This window comes from Sinocyclocheilus grahami, unplaced genomic scaffold (assembly GCF_001515645.1).
Source record: "Sinocyclocheilus grahami isolate Dianchi unplaced genomic scaffold, SAMN03320097.WGS_v1.1 scaffold506.1, whole genome shotgun sequence".
NCBI lineage: Eukaryota > Metazoa > Chordata > Actinopteri > Cypriniformes > Cyprinidae > Sinocyclocheilus > Sinocyclocheilus grahami.
Window position 1 is genome coordinate 307,240 of NW_015505685.1, and position 24,307 is coordinate 331,546.

The window sequence follows — 24,307 nt, forward strand, 5'->3', positions numbered from 1 at the left end:
ACAGCCTCTTTAAGAAGGAATACAAAATACTCTGACTTTGAAATGAATTTAAATAATTTAATATCATAATTTGAGCTTTTGGCATCTTCAGCATTGTCATAATCATTACTGGGTGGCGAAGGATTAGTTGATACTCCTCATCAAACATAGAAAATACTAAATACGCTAATAACTGATCTTGTCTGTTTTGTGTCGTTCTCTTTCCCTTTAATTTCACCCTACTGTGACTTATATGCAGCTAAATAAATAAATAAACTCAAAACCCACAAATAATATTTGAACGATTCCAAAAGAAATGGCCAATCTAGAAACATGCAGGTAAGGTCAGAACGTTTGCTGGGTGTCAGTACAGTTCACTCTCCATCTAGAAGCAGGTCGATGATCCTGTACCTCCGCTCTCTGACTTCTCGAAAAGCCACACCACATCTCTTAATCGGGCTCAATACTCACTGTGTTAGTACATGTGTATTTGATAGAAAGTATAAAATAAATCATGAGCTGAGTTTAGTAAGTATTTAACAGTTAATTAATTATGATTGGGCCCCCTCAAGTAAAGTCATGTCAAAATAATGCATTAACAAGCCATGAGTAGATGTTAGTGTATGGATAGTTAATAATGAATTAATTATTATGGGCCCTCTCAAGTAAAGTCATGGCAAAATAATGCATTAACAAACCATGAGTTGATGTTAGTTTATGGGTAGTTAATAATGAGTTAGTAATGATGGGCCCCTCAAAGTAAAGTCATGACACAATGACACATTAACAAATCATCAAATAAAATACCATTAATGTTAAACATGCAGAAAGAGTCATCTTTATTCCTTTAAACAGGATCATCATTTAAAGGGAAAGAGATCAACACAAAACAGACAAGATAATTCATTAGCGTATTTAGTATTTTCTATGCTTGATGAGGAGTATCAACTAATCCTTCGCCAACCAGTAATGATTATGACAATGCTGAAGATGCCAAAAGCTCAAATTATGATATTAAATTATTTAAATTCATTTCAAAGTCAGAGTATTTTGTATTCATTCTTAAAGAGGCTGTTTGGTTTAGTTTACCAATAAATGTTAATTAACGCATTAACTATCAAACATGTACTAACATGTAGTCAAGGCTGCCGTTATTCATGCGTGAATCGATACGACTCCAGTCGTAGTTAAGGATAGCTCTTCACTAGTTCATGATTAGTTAACACCTTTAATAATCATTAGTATATGATGAACTAAGTAATAATTTAGGCATAAGTACATGATTATTCATGCACCCTTATTGTAAAGTGTTACCAAGAAATGAATTTTACTAAAACAATTTATAACAATTGTTTTAGTATAACAATTTATCTGTAAAAATATTATATAGATTTAAACTGTAAATTATATGGTAATTTATATTTTTTACTTCTTAAACACAGTAAAATTACATAAACATCAATGTTAAATCATTTATAATTTTGCTAACACTTTACAATAAGGTTTTTATTAATTGTTAACTAAACTATGTTGTTAACTAAAGTAGTTAACTAATATTAACTAATGAACCTTATTGTAAAGTGTTACCATCATTTTTCTCCCTATATGGTAAGGTAACTTACAGTTAAACAATTAGCAGGTTTTACTATTTTTCCAATCTTTATTCATGAAAATGTCTAGCAATTTTTGTACAGTAAGAATCCACTGGATAGAGCCATTCAAAATCGTATTTGCAATGAATATTTTTGATTGGTATGAATAAACCATAAAGGTTTATGAGCTCCACAATAGTCTTTAATCTCTAACTATGAAGTGATGCATCCCTGGATTTTCTGAAGCATAATACTAGTTTTCAGTCAGGTATAGAACCTTTGAGCACAACTTATAGAGATGCATTTTTCTTACAATGACCATTTTTCAACATGGCAGTCTTTTGATCGGTGGGAAAAGAACAGTTCTAGCTGAGCAGTAAAGGTTGTGGTTAGAAGAAAGGTCCCTAAAGAAAGCAAGCAAGAAGTGAGAGAGGTCCTGCACTGAGACTGGAGTACAGAGCAAAATGCCAGTGTGTCTTTATTATGAAAGCCTGTTTCTGCCACAGAATAATAAAATAAAAGGTGTAAGAGCAAAATTACTTTTCTTCTTTTTTTCTTTTTTTATTCCATGGCACAAATGGACTTCGATAGTTTATCAGCAAGCACATGATGTCCCAAATACCATAATGACTGCAATGATGACTAATGAATCATTAGGCATATTTATAACCTTGCAGAAATGTTTCTTCTTCTAAACAGCACAAGAGTGTCAGAGATGCAGGGACAGCATAGACAGCAGAATGTTACGTGTTGCATGAGGGGATGCAAAGGAGGAAGTGAAGAACGTCCCTGAGAGGGAGACCAGACAGCTGGTGTTACAGAATGAAGAGTGACGCATTACAAGGTTTTGTAATGAAGGCCGTAAAAATGCAGTTGAAGTGTTGCAGGAATTATGTGATATTAAAGAAGGAAAGCAATTCCTTGTAAATGTCCAATCAAATTTTGAATAAATATCTCAGAGGCAAATTTACTAAACAGTTGCACAAGATTTCAGTGCAAATACAACGTTATTCACTAACCACATGCAATCCTGTTGAGCCAAGTGCTAAATGGCCTGAAATAGCATGGGACCGTGAACACTAAAATTAAATTAAAGTTAAATTAATTAATTCTTGAGTGTGTAATCTTTAAATGTTGTACACATTATGAATTCAGAATAAATGTGAAGCATTTAACATATATAATAATAACAATAAAATTAAGTAAAAATCTGAATTTTTGAAGAAAAAAAAATCATAAGTTAAGCAACAGGGTTAATATGCATAAGCATAAACATATTCAGACAAACATGCCTCTTTTGCAAATTAGGCTCATTAAAAAATTCACCTTATTCACACAATTCAGATAACAAATTTTACTAATAAAAGAGTACCATAAAATACCATTTCTAATCTTGATATACTTGTTATGGGGCTGACAAGATGTGAGACGTGCGGATCCATGTGCAAGCTTTTATTTAAAGCAGAAGAGGTCAGAAACACTCGAACAATGGCAAAGAGGTATATGGCGGGCAAGACACAAGAATAATCCTAGGGCTAGTGTAGGTCAACGATCGGCGAACAGAATCAAAAAGGCGAGACTAGAGGGATAAATCCAGGAAAAAAAGGCAAAGATCAGAAACCAAGAAAACAGACAGGGCAAGACTAGGCTAGGACTGGGAAACTAACGAGGGCTCTGTAAAGTAGCTAGCACTGCTGGCGATAAGCACATACAATACTCTGCAGTTTGATAGGAGTCAGATTGAGTGATATATATAGTGAATGTGTGATTGGATACAGCTGTGTGCAATCAGTGCTGTGTGCAATCAGTACAATGGATGATGGGATATGTAGTCCGGGATGATATGCAACAGTTTGTGTAGTGCGAGAGTCAATGTAATGGAAAGGGTGACCTCTGATGGCAAGCAGGCGGAAGTTCATGGAACGGATTCGTGACAATACTATTGTTCAAAACTTCGGGGTCAATAAGATTTTTATTTATTTATTTAATGAATACTTTTATTCAGCAATGATGCATTTAATTGATCAAAAGTGACAGGAAAAAACATTTCTAATGTTACAAATTTATAATTTTTTTATTATTTCACATAAATGCTGTTCTTTGAACTTCGAGAACTCTCGGAGAGAAAAGAAATCATGGTTTCCACAAACATAGTAAGGCAACAACTGTTTTTAACATTGATAATCATAAGAAATTATACTTCAGCATTTTAGAATAATTTCTAAAGGATCATGTCACACTGAAGACATTTTACATTTTAAAATATGAACAGGTGAACAAAAATGAACAGTTATTTTAAATTGTAATAATATATCACAAGATCACTGTTTTTACTGTATTTTTGATCAAATAAATGCAGGCTTGGTGAGCCTAAGACACTTCTTTCAAAAGTATTTTAAAAAATCTTACGGATCCCAAACTTTTGAACTGTAATATGTAACAAAGTACCATGGCATTGCCTTATAATGCAGTACAATCACTGTGTCATGGTAGCAACATAATAACAGGGTTGAATTTCTGCAAGACAACACATAAAGTTGACCTGCTGTAAGCTTCTGAAAATGAGGGACTCATTCAAATAGCTTACAGTAAGTTCAACAATAACAAGCATTAATAATGATCATATAAAGCAAATCCAACAACAAACAACACAGAAATACAAAAATAAACCTACATGCTAGTTACTATATATTTTCAAAGTTTTCTATCTAATATAAGATAATTTAGTGTTCAGTGGGCAACTAAGAAAACATTGTGTATAATATGCAGTACATTCAGAAGGTGCACAGAATAACAGAAACACAACAGGTTCACTTTGAAATAATTATATCACAATTACAAATGCAGCTGCAGAGATGAGTCACGGTATATGGCGGGCAAGACACAAGAATAATCCTAGGGCTAGTGTAGGTCAACGATCGGCGAACAGAATCAAAAAGGCGAGACTAGAGGGATAAATCCAGGAAAAAAAGGCAAAGATCAGAAACCAAGAAAACAGACAGGGCAAGACTAGGCTAGGACTGGGAAACTAACGAGGGCTCTGTAAAGTAGCTAGCACTGCTGGCGATAAGCACATACAATACTCTGCAGTTTGATAGGAGTCAGATTGAGTGATATATATAGTGAATGTGTGATTGGATACAGCTGTGTGCAATCAGTGCTGTGTGCAATCAGTACAATGGATGATGGGATATGTAGTCCGGGATGATATGCAACAGTTTGTGTAGTGCGAGAGTCAATGTAATGGAAAGGGTGACCTCTGATGGCAAGCAGGCGGAAGTTCATGGAACGGATTCGTGACAATACTATTGTTCAAAACTTCGGGGTCAATAAGATTTTTATTTATTTATTTAATGAATACTTTTATTCAGCAATGATGCATTTAATTGATCAAAAGTGACAGGAAAAAACATTTCTAATGTTACAAATTTATAATTTTTTTATTATTTCACATAAATGCTGTTCTTTGAACTTCGAGAACTCTCGGAGAGAAAAGAAATCATGGTTTCCACAAACATAGTAAGGCAACAACTGTTTTTAACATTGATAATCATAAGAAATTATACTTCAGCATTTTAGAATAATTTCTAAAGGATCATGTCACACTGAAGACATTTTACATTTTAAAATATGAACAGGTGAACAAAAATGAACAGTTATTTTAAATTGTAATAATATATCACAAGATCACTGTTTTTACTGTATTTTTGATCAAATAAATGCAGGCTTGGTGAGCCTAAGACACTTCTTTCAAAAGTATTTTAAAAAATCTTACGGATCCCAAACTTTTGAACTGTAATATGTAACAAAGTACCATGGCATTGCCTTATAATGCAGTACAATCACTGTGTCATGGTAGCAACATAATAACAGGGTTGAATTTCTGCAAGACAACACATAAAGTTGACCTGCTGTAAGCTTCTGAAAATGAGGGACTCATTCAAATAGCTTACAGTAAGTTCAACAATAACAAGCATTAATAATGATCATATAAAGCAAATCCAACAACAAACAACACAGAAATACAAAAATAAACCTACATGCTAGTTACTATATATTTTCAAAGTTTTCTATCTAATATAAGATAATTTAGTGTTCAGTGGGCAACTAAGAAAACATTGTGTATAATATGCAGTACATTCAGAAGGTGCACAGAATAACAGAAACACAACAGGTTCACTTTGAAATAATTATATCACAATTACAAATGCAGCTGCAGAGATGAGTCACATTAATTACTTCAGGTTCATTTGTAAATTAGCAGTATGTGACAGCTATTTAAAAAGTGTGACAATTAGCATTTTGATATGCAAGTTTTCATATCCTCATGAGACAGCTAAAAAAAAAAACTTCCAAAGAGGACAAAAAAAGCTTGTGCTTGTAATGCCAGTTATTTCTGTGATAAATAGAGCAGTTTCATGAATAATGACATCATATTCCAGCCAAATCCATTTTCTTTGTATAGAGCCTTTAGTAATACATATTGTTTCAAAGCAGCTTTAGAGAAAATCATCCCTTAATGCCTCCAGTGAGAGAGCCAAACATGGAGAAACAGCAGTGGTGAAAGGCACCAGCGGTAGCTATCCAAAGCTCATCAATACAGACAGACTGTCACTTCACAGTCTGGTTGCTAAGTGCAACACAAGCACAGCCTCAAAAATGACCACAGAAATAAATAAGGTCCACTGTGACACAATCATCACAAAAACTGTACATTGAGCTTCACAAAACTGACATTTATGACAGAGCTGCCATTCAGAAATCACTTGTATCCACGGCAACATACAAAGACCCATCACTTGCAATAAGAAGCTCACAACATGGAGCCCAGAAGTAATGAAGAAATACCTAAAATAAGTTAATGTTTAAGTTAATTTTCAATCATTTAACAAAATATTTGCATGTTCACAGTTCTGCAGTGTTGGTTAATGGTCACATGTCATGCAGGTAAACATAACATTTCATATTATTTTGGTAGGTGTGTAATTTTGAATGTATTTATTTTAAAAATTATTTCAGGCAGGACCACTCTGTTTGATTAAGATTATTGTAGAGGTCCTGAAGATTATTTTGGCGACAGGCTTTGCTCTGAAGGATTCAGATTCTGAGCTGTCCACAAGCAACCCTCACAGAGGTTTGAAACCCCCGAAGCCTAATTCAATTACCAGAATTGTTTTATGTGCAACAACAGATATAAACTTCTATGCAGAAGTGATACAGGTCTGTAAATGAGACTGGAGAAGATTAAGAAACGATTAGCTGATAGATGATTCCTGTGGACAAGACGCTAAGTGATCATGCCTGTATAAGGAGGAGTTGGGGATGAAGGAGTGCTTGTGCATGTCTGTGCAATAGATTAAGGTGTGATTTTTTATAATCTTATATTATAATAAAGTGTGAGTGTGGATGCACTTATATTTCTTATTTAATTGTAGTAGGAGGAGTTCACATCAGCTGAGTGTCAGCTGATGCTGGCTGTCACACCGTGGTCTGCTTAAACTTACACTTGAGCTCCATTCGTCACTCAAACTACATTTCTTTATTTTAATTTTACATGTTAATGATTTAATTACTTAGTAGCTTTTTGTTAATCTGATGAACCACCTACAGTTCTCTCACAAACCCCAATTTTTGTTCTTTATGTTGATCATAGAGTGGATCTATTTGAGAAAGCATGCTGGATAGGTCAGGCTGCAACCTTGACAGTCCTAGTTTGATCACAAGATGTAATCCACAACAATTTGTAGCATGTCTTGATAAAAGCCTTGATTTTTACAAATAAACGTGGATCTTACTATAGCAAATGGCATGTGACAGTTTCAACGTGAGGCATTATAGATAATGAATAAATAATATACGAGAATGTAAATGTCACAAAATCGCTTTTTAATATTGAAATACAACAGAACATAATACTGTTGTCAGAGCGTGCCTACTGTGTCGGAGCGAGGAGACATAGAAGCATTTACAATGAACAGTCTTTATTAATCAATAGGACAAGGAACACCCACGTAGCACCGGGGAATGATGTTTAGACAGGACGCAGGACTCAGGAAACACAGGACTAATATACTCAACCAAACGATGGACTAATAAGATGATTAATGAACACAGGTGGAAAACCAATGGAACTTAAAGGGAACAGGAACAGGAAAACCAAATATGGGCAGGAAACACGGGAGAAACTAGGTCATGGAAGGCACATGGGGAGAAAAACACAAGACACAGGACTGACATTACTCCCCCCTCCCCAAATATATATATATACAAATATATTATTTACATATATATATAAATAATAACCAGTAACACTGATAATATACAGTATTGTCATCTGCATCTTGTCATATACTGTTGTCAGGTAAAACAATTCCATCAGACTGAATTAACTTATGTATTTATTTCATTTTGTTAATTAAATTAGCTAAATAAAATCTGCTGCAGACACATTTACATGAGCGATTCTGCAGGTGTCCCTTTCACCTTGCCTCTGAATGGCTTATATTCACAGCTGTCTTCTTTAAACCTTCTTATTCAGCTGGTTGGCAGAAAAATACAATTTGGGATTATTGGCTTTATTAGAGATGAAAAAAACACAACATTTAGGCATGTTTTTAATTCTAAAAATACCCAAATCTACTGGAAATACAGAATGATAATGCCCTATTAAATCCTGTTAAACTGAAGAAAACAATCAAATGCCTGAGTAATGAAATAGGGATAGTTCACCGAGGGGGGAAAAAACACACACAAAAGAAGATCTTTTAAAAAATAAAAGTCACTGTGATTCAGTGTTGTTTTGGACCCCATGACTTTAACTATGTACAAAAACATTCTTCAAAATATCTTCTATGTTCTGCATAAGAAATTATTCATTAAGGTTTGGAACATCATGATGATGAGTAAATGATGACAATTTTCATTTTTGGGTAATTTTTTCTCAAAGAAATGCATTCTTCTTTCTGAAGAATAATGTAGTATCTCACAACACACAAAGAAACCTTTCTGACTCTTCAGCTGTTTGACTTATAATATATTGTTGACGTATAATATATTGTTAGGTATACTTTGTTTTCCTGTGTACATTGTTACTTCCAGTTCTATTATTGATTTTAAACACTTGGTATGTATGAGTAATTTAAAAACACTAAACTATTTTTCGTCCAGGGGCTCTTGAGTGTTTGGGGGTCTATGTTATGCCTTGTTACGTTGAGGGTAATCACATATTGATCACTGGCTATGTAGCATTTCATTAAAATTGCACTTGACACAGCTATTAGCCCTGGATCCCTCAGCAATCTGTGTAAATAGGCTGGTGTAGTGCTCTACTTCTGTTGAGTGGCATTGTGTCTGGATAGCTACAGTATGTTGTCTGTTTTTTGTTTATGTAGGTGAATCGTAGGCCTGCTGCACTGGTAAGGAAATAAATGAGTTTGGATAACAGTGTACTTTATACGCTTAAAGGGACATTGAACCAGAAAAAATGAAAATTCCATGTCATTACGAACCTGTATGTATGTGCAACTCAAGACATTTTGACTGTTTTTATGTCACAGTGAAAGTCAATGGGTCTCATTAGCTTATAGGATAATTGTGTGGATTATTCATATTTATATGCACAGGATAACGTCTTGTGAAAAAAAAAATCACCTAATTCACAACTCGTGTATACGCACATGAATTCGTTCTTAACCTCAATGTAATGTTAATGAATTTGGAGCACTCTTAATGAGCGCCTCAGTGCAGGAGGTTAGTAATCTGCATAAAACACAATTTGCCCAAACCATCTCCATACAATGGCTTTCCAAGCAACATTTCCTTTGCAACCTTTCATCACTCTAAGCAAATATGACTCTCTCTCTCTTTATGTGTTTGTGTGTTTTGAATAGGAATATTTTGCCATGTTGACATACAATACAAAGAGAAAGAAAATATAGCTGCTTTTCCACCATCGGGTCAAACATTCCTAAGAATGCTAAGGAACGGTTCCAGTCATGTTTCCACTTGAGCTCGGTTTGGCACGCCACGATTAGGAACCGTTCTCAGCCCGGAAATGCGTGTAGTGATGTCGCCACTCAGGATTGGTCACTTGTTTGTTGTTTGGCTATTAGTTTCTCTCTGTAGCTGGCTAGGTGCACTATTTAAGCAAAATAAACTGAAATATCATCCTCCATAATCTGGTCACTATTTACATCTCATACTGTAGTCACGGCCTAATGGTTAGACAGTCGGACTTGTAACCCAAAGGTCGCGGGTTCGAGTCTCGGTACCGGCAGGGATTGTAGGTGGGGGGAGTGAATGACCAGCGCTCTCTTCCACCATCATTTCCACGACTGAGATGAGACCCTTGAGCAAGGCACCCTGGGTGCCGCAGCAAAAATGCTCAGTATGCATTTGTTCACTTCTCACTTCTGTGTGTGATCATTAACCGACATGAGAGAAATGTGAATGTGTCATAAAATTATTCATATTTAAATATCAACTTAAAATCTCAGGTGGACTTCAAGTAAATATTTTAAGTCTAAATAATGTGATGATTATAATCCATAAAAAAATATCTGCAATCTGATTCTAAGCATTTAAAAAATCTAATAAGTAATTTTTTAAATCTGATTACATAATTCATATACACACTTATGTGAAATATATTCAAGATGAAATGTCTATGTAATAGTGTGCTTATTGCATATGGGAGGTTTCATAATTTTTTCATAAATTTACAATACATTTTAGAATGAAAGCAATTGATGAATCATTATTTGTTACTGAAAACATTTGTACGCAGATTTCACACACACATTTGTACGGTTAGTGATGAGACCCATGTTTTCTTTTGTGTTCCACAGAAGAAAGTATAAATGATCTCATTACAATTTAAAAGAAAAAGACCAAAACAAAGATTATATTGTAAAATTACATTTTTATATATATATTTTCCTCAGGCCAAGGCACAGCCAACTTTGTCCTCATTTGTTGTTGTTTTTGACGCTGTAACAATGAACAATTTACAATTATATTATGTTTCAACTTGTAACTAATTACCATAACTTGACCAGATTGGTTTATAAATGCTGAGCTGTTTATGTAGGAGGGAGATAAAGTCCTAATGGTGGCAGTAAAAAAGGCAGGCAGAGTGGGCAGAAGAAACAGATGGTTAGTGCTTTGGAGAGTTGGAGAAGAAGGTTGGCATGTCTGAATCTAATGCCATGCAGTAGAGAGAGGAGGCACGTCAATGATGTAATGAAGTCCTCTCCTCACCTCCTCAAGAGAGCTGCTTTAATCTAAAGCCATCGCTGCACAGCTCTTCCCTGACAGGTGCAGGAAATGCAATCAGCATTGCATGCCGTCCCAGAGAGTACTCCACTAGAGTAAAGCCATGAATTAAACGCCTTTTCCACTGTTCATGTCTGAGTTCCCGGTCTCTCAAACTCAACGTACAATGCAAAGTGCAGTAAGAGAACATGACATCCTGAATAATTAATTTACTGAAAATAGCAATTATTTTGAGAGGTTTTCATGAACAGAACTGATAGAGAAGAGTAGAATATTAATATACAGAATATTCCAGCTGTGAGCACAAGCCATTTGGCAGAGTTGATATTTTGGCATTTTGAATAAATATTACTTCTTTCGCATGACTGATTGAAACAAAGACAAATAATGTGCCATTATGTACAATGCACTGCTAGCAATTTACTAATGGGTGAGAATTTTAATAGAATAAATGACTCAGTTACTCAGTAATTTGTTGTGAAACAGTCTGTAAAGAGGAAGTCAGACGCATTTTTCCCTCTTGCGTTCAGTGTTAATTTACTGATCAAAGCCATAAATAAAATCTTTGTGGATGTAATTAGCTGAAGGCAAGATATATGTGGCTGAAATCAATGGATGGTGTTATCTGTGCTGAAATATCTAGGACAGTGCGGTTTGTTGGCCAAAAAGGGTTATGTCCCCCAAAATAATGACTCATTTTTTCATTGAAGTTGTAAAAATATTAATGCTTTCCATCCTCTTCGGTTATGGATTATGGATGTTTCCCTTTTGAGTTCCATTTCACTATTATCTCATATTAATTTTACTTTATATTACCCGTTAATATAAATAATTAATGCATAAAATGTTATTTATGTCTGTTCATGGGCTGCTGATCCTCTTTTGATTTTACAGCTAATCTAAAAGTGAAACACATTTTCTTAGAGTGAAAAAGACTTATTTTAGCGTTTGTGAAATTTAAAAGCTACCTTCACACTTATAGGGAACGATCATCCTTCACACTAAACATGCTCAAGTACCTAAGGGAGCATGAAAATCACCAAAAATCTGGGGATTCAGTGGTCCAATGTAAACCTCAGTTATGCTATCTTTCATTGCTTTAAAGGCTCTGAAATGCATGAAATACAGATTATACTGGAGTCAGACATACACACGATGGAAGGCCATAACATTCAGGGCTATTCAACTGAAAACCCAGAGGAAGATAGAGACAGGGATAAAGCAGATCACAGGAAGAGCTCTGTCCAAACAACTGCACTGAAATCCCATTATCCAGTGTAGATGGTAACCAGTAGCAACACATTTACTTTGTTATAAAACCTTATTTGCATATAGGATACAGTGAGCACATTCCATGAAAGAGACATGGGAAAGGGCCTGAAACTTTATAAAAAAAATTATTTAATAAAGTTTTTTTTTTATTATTAAAGTTTATCAGTTCTTTTTCAGCAAATGATCAGTGCTTTTTCGAAAATATCATATTTTAAAGGTCAAACAAAATATTATAGTTTTATTTTCTATATCAATTTTGTCTATGACAAAATACACAGCCAAGATAAATTATGTTTTTGGATATAAAACTCAATAAATAATTAATAAACAAAAAAAGTCAATAATTCAATAATATATCATGCCTAAATTATAACATGAATCATTTTAATTAAAATAAAATATATATCTAATGGGTCTCAAAATAATGGAATTGTGTCTCAAAAAACAATGAGTAATCAATACCATAATTTCATTATAAACATACCATGCACCATCTTGACCACTATCTGAGCCTCTGAAAGTTTCCATCAGTTTCAGTCAATAAATCAATGTCAGACTGAGATTTGTTTGTCGCAGGAGAATGGGACACTTCTGACATCCCATGAATACAATGAGGATTCATTCTTAGCATGTCAGAATGTTCTAAAATAACTGCACAGAAATTGCACGCCAGCACAATATGTGCTGTATTTCCAAACATATTTTCGAGCATGCTGACTGAGCAATCATACAAAGATAATTTAAACTGATTCATTTATGAATCATTGAGTTTGATAAATTATTCAACTATTTTCACATTTTCCACTTCATTTATAAAATATGTGACCCTTATTAGTCGCCTGGCAATTTCTTTAATAACATTGATTAGAGTGACCATAACAGTAGTGGGCAAAATGGATGTCCGGCATAGGAAAATTGACATCTTCACCCTTTATTCAAACATTTTATTATTAAGGATTTTGTAAGCATATTGCATGGTTATGCTTGGAGTGTAAAACTAATGCACACCCTCAACTGTTTCATTTGTAACAATGTAATGTAACATGACAAACTGAAATTACACACAATGCATAAATTTATTGAGTATTGCCCTGCATGGAGAATGACTGCTGTAATCAAAGGGAGAACCAACAAAATGTTAATAACTAATAGTATTCTTGTATTCAATGTAAGTTTTAATTCCTACAAGCATTTTGTTTTTATGGATTTTTTTGCATATAACTAAAACCCATATTCTATGGGTTTGCTTTTTTTGCAAAAAAAATGTTGTCAGTTAAATACCAAGTCGGTGATATATTTTGATCTTGTAGAGTCATTAAAAGCGAATATTGAAAAATATCCTCTCTGTGCATCACTTTATGTCCTTAATACTTGCTGGGTAAAAGGTAATGACTGAAATAGCGAATAGCATGCAGGCATTGTACGTAACTGACCAATCGTGAAGTGCAAGATGGTGGGATCTACAGAGAATCATCAAAGCAATGCAAATATACATATAATGTATGAGGACTGCAGAGAGCACATCAGTAAGAAAACAAAGACATTTAGTCAATTTAGGATTCCCGGCCTTGACTGGGAAAAATAAGATGTATGGTCACCATAACATTGACTAATATTTGTGTTTGGACCGAGGTCTGGTCACTGTACCAGAGGTTAGTGCTTAAATTTACCTGGCCAGTTAAATAACACAGATCCCACTATATAATTGATTACAAATAGCTCAGCTCAGAGCAGGATTGTTTGTGCCATGTCAGCTTTGAAGAGGAAGTTTAATTATATCCCAGAGGAACACTCACAGTACCTCCAATACAGTGAGGAACTGCAGGTCAGTTCCTGCGTCCCACTCTTCCTGTTGTACTTGAAGTAAACGATCATTAGCATTCAACTCAGCACAAAGCAGCAAAAGCACAGGCTTATTTGGCCAATCTGCCGTATTCTTTTGAGCAGGAGTCAAGATAATAAGATAGACTTGTCCCCATTTTTATTGTGTGAGTTCTAAGAAAACAACTGGGAGAGAGATCCGTGGATGACTACCGTCCTGCACTAGCACAGTTAAATTTTTGTTCAAATCACAGATACACTATACAAACATTAGATTTGATATTTTATGTGCAAACACATTTATCCCATCAAAATTCTCTAGCAAGAGCTGACATGCTGCAATCAACTTTCTCTGAGAGTTTGATGTCACAGAGCAGCAGCTACGACTGCTAAAGCGAGACATATTTCAAAGACGTCTGAGTCACTTCTGTAGCGCTGGGACAAGCAGCATTCATTCGGCTTGGGTCAATTGGAAAATCGTGTTAGGTTTACATCTAGATCTGAATGGTGCTGCTTACCGCGTCCTTGCAGCACCCTCGCTTTATTCATCTGTAGTATATCTTCCCACAACATCGGCCTCCTCTCCCACGGTAGTTAAAGAGCTTTTGTTTATGTGAAGTCAGAGGATCTAAAAGAACATCTTGCAAGTGCTAATCAAACAGTCTGAGAGCCAGAGAGCTTGTGATACCTAGATATGAAACCATATCAAAGCGCGAGGCCGTGGCTCTGTTCTTCAAAAAAGATCACTGGCTACCAACTGCACCTCATCAGCCAACACATAGCAGCAAACCTTGGCAGGAGTTGTACACTTCAGTGCACATTTAGGTATTTTAATTAACAGCATCGCTGTCAATTAATATTTCATTCTCTAATTAGCACAAGGACCTGACAACCTGCACAGGAGTCATCACATTTGACATATTTGTCAGAGCCTGTAATAAATTACCTCTTTTTTTGCTCTTTTTTTCTAGATTTGTTGTAAAAAGACAAAGTCTGCATGTTGCACTACTTTTCTGTATCAGCGCTGTATTGAGAGCCTGCTGGAGATGATGAAAAATGTAACTGATTAGGCCCACACAGAGACCTACGCAAATTTCTGCAGAAATCCAAGCATTCATAAATTTTTACACATCCCCCACATGCACATTGAATGTTTGTTTATGGCATATTTTTAGCCAATTTTTTATTATGCTTTCAACAATCAATAAGAGTTAAGAACTCTCTAGGGATGCACAATATATCAGCACCATACTGTATAAGCCAATATTAGCTCCTTTTTCATTTAAAGATATTGGATATTTAATAGTTTTCACCTGTTTTAAGATTTGGATAGCTTTTTTCATTATCTAGCACTAAATTAAAAGCATAGTGATATACTACAACAAAGATTTAAACGTAGGCAGTGATTCTCAATTGATTCCTAGGTCGCTCATTGTGCACAAAAATGTTCAAAGGCCCCATGTATTTAATCGTTTATGATTCTCTGGATAAGGATTAAGGATAAAAGGATATAAAAGGATATATAAGGATATAAACATTTCAGAATGCCAATTTTTTTGTTTTTATTCAATTACATGACTTTTCCAGGTCTAGAAATCACACTTTGATAATTAGTCTCATATCATATATCATATCATATCATACCACATATCATATGATATATCATAGACAGTGGGAACCCCTGGTTATTAAAAGAAAAAGTAATAGAAAAATTATTAATAAAAAAATATATACATATAGTTTATAAATATAGTTTAGTTGTTTTAGTTTATTTTAATGCTGGTCTTGTTTTAAATTTTATTTTAAAGTCATCTTGAGGCCCCCTTGGAAGTTTGGCAACCAGCCCTCTTGTTGAGAACCACTGCTTCAAAGGCAATTTCCATTTAAAGGGATAGTTAATCAACAAATGAAATTGTATTTCCTTATGCCTTTCTTTATTCTCTGGATCACAAAAGAAAATATTTTGAAAAAATAGATAAAAAATGTAATTAATTAAAAATAGAAATCTTACTTGAAGATAGTATAATATTAATGAAAATTATATACAAATCAGGCAACCAACTGGACCTTATTTACACACGACACTGCTCCACTGATCATGTACTGGTTACTCCACTGCACACCTCGGATCACTTCCTCCTCACTCTTAACTTCAACATGGTCCCTGACACAACACATACCCCTCCACATGTCATCTTTCGACATAACCTACGCTCACTCTCACCCTCCCGGCTATCTGCTATGGTTTCATCTTCGCTTCCTCCCCATAAACAGTTAGCATCCATCTCTTGATGCTAACAGTGCTACTGATACTTTCTGCTCCACTCTTACATCTTGTTTAGATACTGTCTGCTGTTCTCCACGAGCATCGTTCTAAGCTCAGGGCTGCTGAAAGGGTATGGCGCAAATCAAAAAATCCTATTGACCTTAATGTTTATCAGTCACTCCTCTCTTCCTTCTCTGCTAATGTCGCCATTTCTCCCGCACTCACTCCCTTCACACTGGTGTTTTCCCCCCAGCATTTAGACAGGCTCGTATAACCACACTACTTAAGAAACCCACCCTTAATCCATCTCTTTTAGAGAACTACAGACCAGTTTCCCTTCTTCCTTTCATTGCAAAAATACTTGAACGAGCTGTGTTCAACCAAGTCTCTGCCTTTCTCACACAACCTCCTCGACAGCAACCAGTCTGGTTTGAGAAGTGGACATTCAACCGAGACTGCCTTGCTCTCAGTTGTTAAAGCCCTAAGACTGGCAAGAGCGGATTCCAAATCTTCAATACTTATCTTGCTGGATCTGTCCGCTGCTTTTGACACGGTTAACCACCAGATCCTCCAGTCAACCCTATTGGAAAATGGCATCTCAGGAACCACACTCTAGTGGTTTGAGTCAGATAGGTCCTTCAAGATATCTTGGAGAGGTGAGGTGTCCAAGTCACAACATCTAACTACTGGGGTGCCTCAGGGCTCAGTTCTTGGACCACTTCTCTTCTCTGTCTACATGGCATCACTAGGTTCTGTCATTCAGAGACATCGCTTTTAATATCACTGCTATGCTGATGACACTCAACTCTACATCTCATTCCATCCTGATGATCCGAGGATAGCTGCTCGCATCTCAGCTTGTTTAACAGACATTTCTTGCTGGATGAAGGACCATCACCTTCAACTCAACCTTACCAAGACAGAGCTGCTTGTAGTTCCATCAAACCCATCATTTCATCACAATTTCACCATCCTGTTAGGCACATCAACCATAACTCCTTCAAAAACAGCCAGAAACCTTGGGGTTATGATTGATGATCAGCTTACTTTTTTGGACCACATTGCTAAAACTGCCCGGTCCTGCAGATTTGCTTTATTCAACATCAAGAAGATCAGGCCCTTTCTTTTAGAACATGCTTTACAACTCCTTGTTCAAGCTCTTGTTCTGTCTAGGCTGGACTATTGCAATGCTCTCTTGGCAGGTCTTCCAGCCAGTTCTATCAAATCACAATTAATGCAGAACGCGGCAGCAAGATTAATTTTTAACGAGTCGAAAAGAATGCACGTCACACCTCTGTTTATCAGTTTGCACTGGCTACCAGTAGCTGCTCGCATAAAATTCAAGGCATAAATGTTTGCCTACAAAACCACCACTGGCTCTGCACCCCTTTACCTTAATTCATTACTTCAGACTTATGTGCCCTCTAGAAGCTTGCGTTCTGCAAGTGAACAGCACTTTATTGTGCCATCCCAAAGAGGCACACAATCACTTTCTCAGACTTTTAAATTAAATGTTCCCTCCTGGTGGATTGACCTGCCCAACTCAGTCCGAGCAGCTGAGTCCTTAGCCATCTTCAAGAATCGGCTAAAAACACATCTCTTCCATCTTTATTTGACCCTCTAACTCTAGCACTCTCCATTTTATTTATATTCTTTAAATATAAAAAACAACTTGACCCTTTTAGACTTGCACTCTATTTATTTACTAACTTCTTGTTTTCATAAAAAAAAACTAACACTTGCTTCTCTAATCTTTTTGCATTGTCTATTTGTTTTCTTTTTATTTATTATACAATTATAATTCTGACTTTCTGACTTCTGATTAACAAAAGCAAAAAAGGCCTCTAACACTAGCTTGCTCTATTATTTTTCTATTCTATCGGTTTTCTTTTTATTTATTATATGATTTTTACAAACTACTATGTGTACTGCATTAAGCTAACTGAGACTTGTTATAGCACTTGCATATCATTGCTATTTTGTTTATTTTGATTGCTTCCATTGTCCTCATATGTAAGTTGCTTTGGATAAAAGTGTCTGCTAAATGTCTAAATGTAATGAAAAAAGGCCACTTAAGTGCACTTAAAGACAGTACAATTGAATGACTGTTTCTTAGCATTCTATAAAAATATACTTTAAAAAGTGCACTTTGTAATAATGTCGAATTAAAAGTTTTACATCAAATTAACACCTGCAAATTAAGAAAACATCTTCTTCAATTTGACAACACAAGCGCTGCAAATTCTCAAAACACAAACAAATACAGACACGCACTGCAAATACAGCAACACGCTCCAAATTCTCACAACACAACCAAATACAGAAACTCGCTGCAAATTCTCACAACACAAACAAATACAGAAATGCGCTGCAAAGACTCACAACACAACCAAATACAGAAACACACTGCAAATTCTCACAACACAACCAAATACAGAAACGCACTGCAAATACAGAAATGCACGGCAAATTCTCACAACACAACCAAATACAGAAACGCACTGCAAATACAGAAAAGCGCTGCATATTCTCACAACACAACTAAATAAATAAATGCGCTGAAAATAGGCTACAGAAACACGCTGCAAATTCTCACAACACAACCAAATACAGAAACACGCTGAAAATAGGCTATAGAAACATGCTGCAAATATAGAAACACGCTGCAAATTCTCACAACACAACCAAATACAGAAACACGCTCTCTGCAAATACAGAAACGCACTGCAAAATCTCACAACACAAACAAATATAGTATCGCGCTGCAAATTCTCACAACACATACAAATACAGAAAAGCGCTGCAAATTCTCACAACACAAACAAATACAGAAACGCGCTGCAAATTCTCACAACAAAAACAAATACAGAAAAGCACTGCAAATTCTCACAACACAAACAAATACAGAAACGCACTGCAAATTCTCACAACGCAAACAAATACAGAAATGAGCTGCCAATTCTCACAACACAAACAAATACAGAAATGCGCTGCAAAGACTCACAACACAACCAAATACAGAAACGCACTGCAAATACAGAAATGCACTGCAAATTCTCACAACACAAACAAATACAGGAACGCACTGCAAATACAGAAAAGCGCTGCAAATTCTCACATCACAACTAAATAAATAAATGCGCTGAAAATAGGCTACAGAAACACGCTGCAAATTCTCACAACACATACAAATACAGAAAAGCGCTGCAAATTCTCATAACACAAACAAATACAGAAACGCACTGCAAATTCTCACAACACAACCAAATGCAAAAACGCGCTGCAAATTCTCACAACACAACCAAATACAGAAACACGCTGAAAATAGGCTATAGAAACATGCTGCAAATATAGAAACACGCTGCAAATTCTCACAACACAACCAAATGCAAAAACGCGCTGCAAGTTCTCACAACACAACCAAACAATAATGCGCGGCAAATTCTCACAACACAAACAAAAACAGAAACGCGCTGCAAATTCTCACAACACAAACAAATATAGTATCACGCTGCAAATTCTCACAACACATACAAATACAGAAAAGCGCTGCAAATTCTCATAACACAAACAAATACAGAAACGCCTGCAAATTCTCACAACAAAAACAAATACAGAAAAGCACTGCAAATTCTCACAACACAATCAAATACAGAAACTCTGCAAATACAGAAACGCACTGCAAATTCTCACAACACAATCAAATACAGAAACTCTGCAAATACAGAAACGCACTGCAAATTCTCACAACACAATCAAATACAGAAACTCTGCAAATACAGAAACGCACTGCAAATTCTCACAACACAAACAAATACAGAAACGCACTGCAAAATCTCACAACACAAACAAATATAGTATCACGCTGCAAATTCTCACAACACAACCAAATGCAGAAACGCGTTGCAAATTCTCACAACACAACCAAACAAAAATGTGCTGCAAATTCTCACAACAAAAACAAATACAGAAACGCACTGCAAATTCTCACAACACAAACAAATACAGAAACGTGCTGCAAATAAGCTTCCCTAAAATAGGCTACAGAAACACGCTGCAAATACAGAAACGCGCTGCAAATTCTCACAACATAACCAAATACAGAAATGCACTGCAAAGACTCACAACACAACCAAATACAGAAACGCACTGCAAATACAGACACGTGCTTCAAATTCTCACAACACAACCAAATAAAGAAACGCGCTGAAAATAGGCTTCAGAAACGCGCTGCAAATTCTCACAACACAACCAAATACAGAAACGTGCTGAAAATAGGCTACAGAAACATGCTGCAAATACAGAAACACGCTGCAAATTCTCACAACACAACCAAATACAGAAACGTGCTGAAAATAGGCTACAGAAACATGCTGCAAATACAGAAACACGCTGCAAATTCTCACAACACAACCAAATACAGAAACGTGCTGAAAATAGGCTACAGAAACATGCTGCAAATACAGAAACACGCTGCAAATTCTCACAACACAACCAAATACAGAAACGTGCTGAAAATAGGCTACAGAAACATGCTGCAAATACAGAAACACGCTGCAAATTCTCACAACACATCAAAGAAACGTGCTGCAAATAAGCTTCCCTTAAACATTTCCGATGTGGTCTGTGCATATTTGCAGCGCATTTCTGTTTTTGTTTGTTTGTTTTGTATTTGCAGCACGTTTCTTTGTGTATGTTGTTTGTATTTGCAGCGCGTTTCTGTATTTTGCTTGTGTTGTGAGAATTTGGAACATGTTTCTGTATTTGGTTGTGTTGTGAGAATTTGCAGCGTGTTTCTGCATTTGATTGTGTTGTGAGAATTTGCAGTGCGTTTCTGTATTTGTTTGTGTTGTGAGAATTTGCAGCGCGCGTGTTGTCAAATTGATAAAGATGTTTTCTTAATTTGCAGGTGTTTTTTTCTATTTGCATGTGTTTTTTCATTTGCAGCAAGTTGAGCTCTCTCGGCCACCGTATAAAACACTTGATTATAGTATGTAAAGTACTTGATTGATATTACATTTAAAGTTTATATATTTTATATGTTCTAAATTGCAACTTCATTATTAAAATTGTATTATTATAAAAATATTTAAATACAAATACACAAGTTTCAATAGAAAATACATTAAAGTATAATTTAGATAACCATAAATGTCTGTCAGTACATTCGGCAGCACACTAACTAACTATATTTTAAACACATTTGAAGTACTTATATAATTATATATAAAGATGCACTAAAACCCTACTTAGGTGGGTCAAAAAGCACTTTGTGTTCAATTAACGGCATTTAATATATATTTAAAATTATTTAAACTAAATATTCTCTTAAAATATATTATTTCAAATCAGTTCTCTTTTTAAAAGTATGCTAAAGTGCACTGCTGATTATCTGCAGACTTTATGAACAAAACTACTTTGGATAAACTGATACATGGAGTTGCCGGTGTCAAAAATGTTCTAGATCAAACTTGCAAGGCATCTGCACCCTGACTATGATAGACTACATCCCTTAAGAGTTCCACAAAGACACAATGTAATTTTTTACACATCATTAAGCTACCCAAAGCAAACCTCCTCAACAATAAACTGTTGCCCCACTGTCATTACTATACTATTCTCCTTTTCGTCCCCCTCCATGCAGGAGAGCGCACCCATTCCCTATGCATTTCAAAACAGATGGTGAGAGACAGATATTGATACAGTCATGCGAACTGACTCATCATGGAAGTAATATATCTTAATTGAGAAATGAACCTTCCCAGGGTGAAAAATGACATTAATTTACTATATGATTAAGTGAATAACTGACTAAGGTGGAATGAAGATCAAGAGCCACAAATATGAGCCGTGAATATCATTTTTTTAAGAACGTTCTGTAATGTAGACCACAGGGCCTGTTACAAATTTGCTTTCTACAATCACTCTTTTATATGTTCCTCTAAAGTTCTGCCAACCATGTCATTCTCAGCAAAGTTCTCTGATAGAGCATCATAAAATTACATGTAGATTAAAAAGGAAACTTAACTAATTGCAGAGCCTGCCAAGCTACATTCCCCATATACTAGAATCACTCTGGTGTTTTATTAAATGTTGCAACTCAAAGCCTCTGCAAACGGTCAGTTGGACAGCCAGAAAAGTGCACAAGCAAATTGCAACTGGGGCAATACTGGCAGTGCAGGAAAGAGTCTAGAACAGAGGTGTCAAAGTCAATTCCTGGAGGGCCAGAGTCCTGCAGAGTTTTGTTCCAACACACATACCATGTAGTTTTCAAATAAGCCTGAAGGACTTGATTAATTGGATCAGGTGTGTTTAATTAGGGTTGAATCTAAACTCTGCAGGAATTGAGTTTGACACCCCTGTTCTAAAACATGGCCTTTTTACTAAGGCTATGTCCACACGAAGCCAGAGCTTTCCCTATTCGATCTTTTTTTTCTCCTTGTCTCAAGAAATATCTACGTCCACATGAAACTGACACAAAACGATGTACTATACATGCCAGACCAGCATGTGGCGCTGTAATTCTGCCACAGAGATAGACTAAAACTGGAGAAGAAGACTTGGATAATGCGTATAAACCTTGCACGCGGTATACAAACAAACATGGAACAATACATTTATTAATCTGTGTTAACGTTAGTTAATAAAAAAAACAATCGTTCAGTGTTTGTTCATGTTTTTGTTGCTGTTACATGACGTAGCGGTGTCTGACTAGGGGCGAGACGTGGGCTGATGACGTCATCGTTTCAGAAAATATACGGATTCGCTGTCCACACAAAAACACAAGGGCGGCGTTTTCAGATTTATCCACTCTGGGACCCGGTTTCAAAAAATATTGGTTTCACTCACACAAAACGCTGGATCCATGTGGACGAAAAACCTATACGATACAAAATGTATGCATATACAGCTAAATGCATCTCCGTGTGGACGGGGCCCTATCCTTACCTTATTTTGTATTTATTTTGACATAGTTCTTTGATTTAGTCATAATTTTTGTCTTTTTACAAAAATATCCTGGTTTTTAGTCAAAAAAAAAAAATTCATGTCAAATTAATTAATATTAGCTAGGTCTACACTGACTAAAATAACAACTTTAGTCAACAAAATGCAAAATTAAACTTTTTTTTTTATTATACACCCTACCATTCAAATATTAGGGGTTGGTAAGATTTTTTAATATTTCAAAGTCTCTACACACCCTCGGGCCATCCCAGATCTAGATGTGTTTGTTTCTTCATCAGAAAAGATTTAGAGAAATTTTGCATTACAATTTAGCTCTTGCTCACCAATGGATCCTCTGCAGTGAATGGGTGCCCATTGGTGAGCAATGAAGTATTGCTAAATTCCTCCAAATCTGTTCAGATGAAGAAACAAACTCATCTACATTTTGAATGGCCTGAGGGTGAGCACATTTTCATTTTTGGGTGAACTATTCGTGTAATGATTTAATATAATTATAGTGCCTGCCAAGCTACATTTCCCAATCGCTCTGGTGTTTTACCAGATGTTGCAACTCAAAGCCTGTGCAAATGGTCAGTTGGACAGCCAGAAAAGTGCACAGGCACAACTGGCAGTGCAGGAGAGACTCAAGAACACGGCCTTCCATTTACGAAGCCTGACTCTACTTTCTAAGCTGACTAGTTATGTTTGAAGCAAATGATGTAAGGTAGGTGTTGTTTTGTATGGAATAATAATGTGTGTAGTTGTGACCACTACTGCTGATACTGAATGTGCTTCCAGCATTTGTGAGGAACAATAATGAATAGAACACAGGTGTGTGTTCGTGTATGTATGTGGCCATGTCTACCGCCCTTTACCTTGGCAAATGGTTTGAAATTGTTTTATTTTCCGGAATAATCAGTATTCACACCGTGACGCTGCAGGTCTGAAATCTATTTCTAGCGGGTAACAAATAACTAACGTGGAATAAAGCACAGCCAGACTGTTTAAGAGGCTTGACCCATTTCGAGAGGACTTAACAATGCACATGCTGCCTCCGTCTCGCTCTTTTTCTTCCAACTGCTAACACTGCAGGTCTAATGTACCATGAGTCAAACGTTACAGTCAGTGCTCTAGGGCAGAAGAGCACCAGCCCATTAAG